Source organism: Mesitornis unicolor, unplaced genomic scaffold (assembly GCF_000695765.1).
Source record: "Mesitornis unicolor isolate BGI_N332 unplaced genomic scaffold, ASM69576v1 scaffold14658, whole genome shotgun sequence".
In the NCBI taxonomy this organism is placed as follows: domain Eukaryota; kingdom Metazoa; phylum Chordata; class Aves; order Mesitornithiformes; family Mesitornithidae; genus Mesitornis; species Mesitornis unicolor.
In genome coordinates, this window is record NW_010199878.1 from 19,946 (window position 1) to 25,500 (window position 5,555).

Genomic DNA, 5,555 nt, shown 5'->3' on the forward strand with positions numbered 1-5,555 from the left:
TCTTACTGTGTTAACACTACACATTGTGGTGTCCTTTCCTTTTCTTGGGCCCTGTACCTCTCTTTTTGACTGCTTTCAATCTGAATTGAAATAAGGAAGATAATATTGCTGACCAGAACATAGCACTCCTTAAAACAAAAGGGGGAGGACATTACCCTGTGTATGTAAGTCTTGAAAGATGGACATTTCTCCCAATCATCATTTAAAGTAAAATGTTTTTTACTACTTTAACAGAGCAGTTAAAAAAATCCAGATGCACTGGAGAGCAAATTGGGATTCTTTTTCACCTTTCTTCTCTTGTAGTGCACATACTAGGAAAGTGTGAAATGTCTGCATTCAGTAAAAAGAAAAGAAAGCTTTTGCAGTGCCTAATTTTTAAAATAGCATGTAGGCTGGCAGAACACAGCCCCACATGTAGGCTAGCAGAACACAGCCCCACTTGTAGGCTGGCAGAACACAGCCCCACATAGGATTAAGCGGGGAACACTTCGTATATTGGAACCTTTACCCTTAGCTCATTTGTTTTCTTTCACATGATTTGCTGGTGAACACAGCCAATTTTTGTGGAAATTGTGCACATGCTATTGAACAGTCCATGTGTTATGGTTCAGTCCGTGACCGTGTGTGCTCATGCTCACTCGCTCTCTCTGTTTCTTGCGCTGGTGCCTAAGGCAAAATGTGGGTATCTGCCAGTCACCAGCTCTGTAGCTTTCCCCTTGTCAGACACTATTTTTAGATTTACGTGGCCCAAGAGAAAACAAATTTGATTCTGTTCCCACAAGGATTCCGTTGTTTGGAAAGGACAAATCTGCAATTTGTTGACCTCCTAACTTTTCAGTTACCTCTGGTTCTGCAGTGGTTTTGCTTTCTCTGTTGTATTTTGGTGGAATGAGTAAAGGATAGGTTTAAAACAGACCGAGTTGCAACCTTTGTGCTCTTCTAACAGAGTACTGAAGGTCATGTGCTATTGCTGAAGACTGTCTTAAAGTGAAAATGGCATCGTGAGCTGCTTGTAAGCATATAGATTAGATTGCTAGGTATTGAGTGCTTTGTGCTGAGAGGACAGCCATGTTGCACAAAGGATAATTTCTCTTGCCGGGCAGTATCTCTTTCTGTTAGTGTTTCACACCAAAAACATGAAGGTTCTCAAACCTGCTACCAGATTATGAATACAGTTTGCGGTTTGGGGACTTAGATAAAACACCATGTTACGATGTAGCATCTCTGAGAAGGAAGTAGAGAAAACACTGATAGCAGTCTCCATCTGAATTTGCACAACTGGAACCAGAAAAAAGAGTTGCAGCGCTGGGCAGGAGCACTAATAGCTGTTACTTATAGCTGGCTTGAAGGAAAAGGTGAGCAAGAGAAAATTCAAAAGATGAGTAGATAGATGGAGTCAGATGGAAGAGAATGAATTTTTATGTAGGCAGTAAGAAGGTTTGGGTTAAGAAGCTCCATCCCTGCAGCCAGTTTGCAGTGAGAATAACACACTGTCTGATGGCAAGATGTGTTTTGCTTTTGCGTTTTCAAAATCAAATATAGTATAATAGAGTATGTCATGTCAATTCAGTATTGCCTGAGCTGTTCTCAGTGAGACCTCTGTAGAAACTGCTCTGAAAGAGGATCTTTTTCTGTATCCTAAGAATTTCCTATGCCAACCTGTACATCCATAATGAAGATGATGTTTGAATGGGAATAGCAAATGTGGTCTGATAGTCCTAATGCTGTCACAAAGCTGGCACAGTTGGAAAACAGCAGCTACCCTGCGACTTTGAAGAACAGGTGGAAACCATGACATAATTGTTGAGGCAATAGTACTTCACAAGCAGCAGATGCCCAGCCAGAGCTGTTACTCATAAATATCCATAGCCAGTATGCTGAGGGTATGAATAAGCAGCAGTCGATTGGCTAGTAGCAGACACTGCTGAAGTGCCATTACAATCACTGTAATGCTATTTAAATTAAAAAAAAGGTTTTTGGAAAGAGGATGTTAACCAACCTGGCATAGGAAAATCAAAGAACTGCTAATAGTTATTTCTTAGAATAGCTGTCCTGCAGCTCAGAGTTGCTGTTCAGTTCATCTTGCAAACTTGAAACACTTCTGCTTCCAGAAGATGCAAAGCTTAGTTTGGGTTTGTTCAGTGCAGAGATATCTCTGTCATTTGACTTCTGCACAGTATGAAAAAAAATAAGTGATAGTAGTGTTTAAACTGTTGAAAGCATTACTGTGTTTTTGGATTATTTAAGTGCATTAAACCTATATAAAATTTAACCTGCCATTTTTCTGTGGATATGTTTTCTGTGTGTACATAGGAAAATAACATATCGTATAATTAAATCTGAGCTCAATAACTCCCTCTCCAAGAAAAAAGCCTCTGCTTATCTTAAGACTTACGCTCTAGTTTAGTTAGAACTGAAAACAAGAAGTTGTATAAGGAAGAACTTCACTTGTTTATTACCTGTTGCCATTGAACATGTACAGTGTTTTGTGGTCTGAGACTTTGCATTCTGTCGTGCTCTTTTTAAACCTGGCCTGCCTGAATGTTTTGTAGTTACTTGAGTTCAGAGATAGGGCTATAGAACAGAGCACTTGTGCTTTGTTTCCATGGCTTCTTCAGCAAGTCCAAATAGGCTTAAACTCCTGTTGATAATTTTATAGGGAAGTAATTGCTACACATGAAGTCTTCCCAAAACATCTAAGTGGCATATACAAGAGAAAGCCGAATTTAGGACAAAATCAGTGTGAAGCAATTTGAACTGTCCCCATAGGCCATTTGCTTCTGGAATCCACTTTTTTCTTTCCTTTCATTGTCTTCCCCACTGTGGGTAGCTCCATTCATACGTGGACAGCTGCATTGAATTTGTGCTGCTCACTTCATGCCACTTACCCACCCCTCATAATCCAGACCAGAGGTTAACATATTCAAGCTCAGTGAGGAAAAATGTAGAGGCATATAGGTAAACAGAGTCCCACATAGTTGTAAAACTCTGTTTCCGTGTTTTGGAGTATGTGCTGGGATCTGTGATATTTAGCTTTCTTGCTAAAGAGCTTGTTAGAGAAGTGATATGTAAAACAAACGTGACAAGAAATGTCCTTGTATAGAAGACTTAATAGAAAGCAAGCAAACGTGAGGTTTACTGGCAGACTTGAAGGAGGAAAATGTGATAGCTTGGGAAATGTGTTCAAGTGACAACTGAAGGGCCTTAGATGTAGCTATTTTGTAATTCAGTATGCTAATGACTTCAAAGTGACCTGTGCTTCACTGTGCTGCAAATAGATTTCTTTGTATTGGTACACACAGGCTTCTGCTTTCTGGTCCATAGCGTTATTCATTAATCCTTACTGACATCTATTATTGAATTTGCCTTCTCTAAACAGTTGGTTTCCATCTCTGTTATTAAATCTCTATCCTAGCAAATAGATTAAAATTACCTTTAAAACACAGCCTGGTGAAGACACAAGCTAGTGACTCAGACATTCTTTTTTCTAAAGACAGTACCCCTACTGTTTAAATATATTTTTTTGTAGTTGATATTCACATGTGTGTTCAGATTGGACAACAGTTTTGTTCTCTTGGTGAGGGAATTTTTCCTGGAAGGTTACAAAAGCCCATTAATACAACGGCACAATGCAGTGCTGAGGAGCGTGCATGCATGAACTACAAGTCTGCCAGCTTTTTGTGAAGCTCTGCAGGGGGCACTATACTGAAATAAAGCCTTTCAGGCCCCTTTAATGTAGTTCTGACCTTCCACTCTATATTAAACAGATGACTGGAACCAGAAAGATAGGTCATTGTGATTGCAGTTAATATTTGTAAGGACCAAAGCAGCTCTCAGCCTTTGAGGTAGAAGGGAATCATCTTAAGTGTGAAAATGTATCATCACAAGAATGGAGAGGATCAAAGGAAGGCCAGCTGGTGCTCGGACATCTTTTCATAACCTTTATTACAATGCTAGAATACACGAACCTCAATGGGAAGTCCATTCAATTCGTGTATTTCAAATAGATAATCTGTATTCTGGTGAAACAAAGAAAGCTTAAAAAGTCCCTTCTAAAAAGGAGGTGGTTGACACAAATTTACCTATGATTTAATCATATTGGTTTTCTAAAGTCAGCTTAGCTTTTTCAGTGCAAATATATGAATGCATGGCATGCTTATTTTAGAAGTGGCTGAAAATCTGTAAATGAATGTACAGAGAGTTCTAGCTAATCTTACTGTGTTTTACTTCCACTCCACATTTTCACTTGCCATGCACAAAAAGTAAGGCATGGTATTTCAGGGAAATACTATCCAGAACAACCATAAACATTAAATCACCCAGGAGGCTTGTATGTGTGGAGTCATGAAAAGGCCAAGATAAAGGCTGACTAGTTTTGACAAACACTGAAATTTAAGCTTGGGCTGTCAGGTAACATCCCACCACAGTAGGATTATATGAAATTACCAATATCCAAGCAGAAAATCAGTGAAGATTGCTGTTTAGAGGTAAGCTGTTGCAGTAAAGTCCTGTGTCTGCAGGCTGAAGGCTGTGCTACCAAATCTGTGCTAAATGGATAGAAAAAGGCAGTGGGACTGAAGGTATAGACCAGAAGTGAGCACTTCTGCCATGTTATTTTTCAGGTGGGGAATACCAGAGATCACTGGAACATCAAAATTCAAACTCAAGTGTTAAAATGGTTTAGTCATTACTTTCAGGTTTGGATTTCAATCAGTTTCTGAATTTGTTCCATGGATCCAGAATGGGGAAAGTATCCCTTCTACTTGTTGAGCAGGGACTTACTTTCAACCTACTTTATTAAATGTTTTGTCTAAAGATGGACTCCTATTTGCATTATTTATGAAGTTAGGCTTTGACAGGAATTTCAGCAATCAGTTTCTTAATATTGCAGAACACCAAATAGACAAAAGAATATTGCCTTTTCTTACCCAGAAAGCGCTGGCAGTCATCACATCAGCTGAGTAACAACTGCAGCCTGTGAAACAGGTCTGGAGGGCACTGGAGTTCTGACAGCTTCAGGAGATGCAACAACTTCAATTCAATTCAAAAGTCATTAAAATAATTCCTAAATTCTAAAGCTCAGAAGAAAAGGTATTTAATTTCTTTTTCTCCAAGTAATTTGCATGTCAAATCTCTCTCCCTCTCTCACACACCCTCTCCCTCTCTCCTGTCGGTGATGTCTCTCTCAGCAGCTGTCTAGTCATGAATCACTCCTGTCATCTGAAGCATATTTTTAACACTTCTGGACGTGCTCTAAAAGCAAATGCTGTTAAGCAAACAATTTGCACTGTTTCTCCACACAGTCTCTTCACTTCCCAAAACCTTTCATCATAATGATTTTAAAAGCTGGGTCAGAGGGGAATCAGGTACTGGAAAACACAACCTTTTGTATTTGTGAGAGTATCGTAATGTTACAACAAGTTCTCATGTAATTCAGATCTTCTGTCTGACTTGCAGAAGACTTGAAGTTGCTTGAAGCTTAAGAATTTCAGTTCATTAAGATTCATATGAATGTTGCCTTTGGTTTCACTCATTGTAGTCTGCACCCTCTCAAG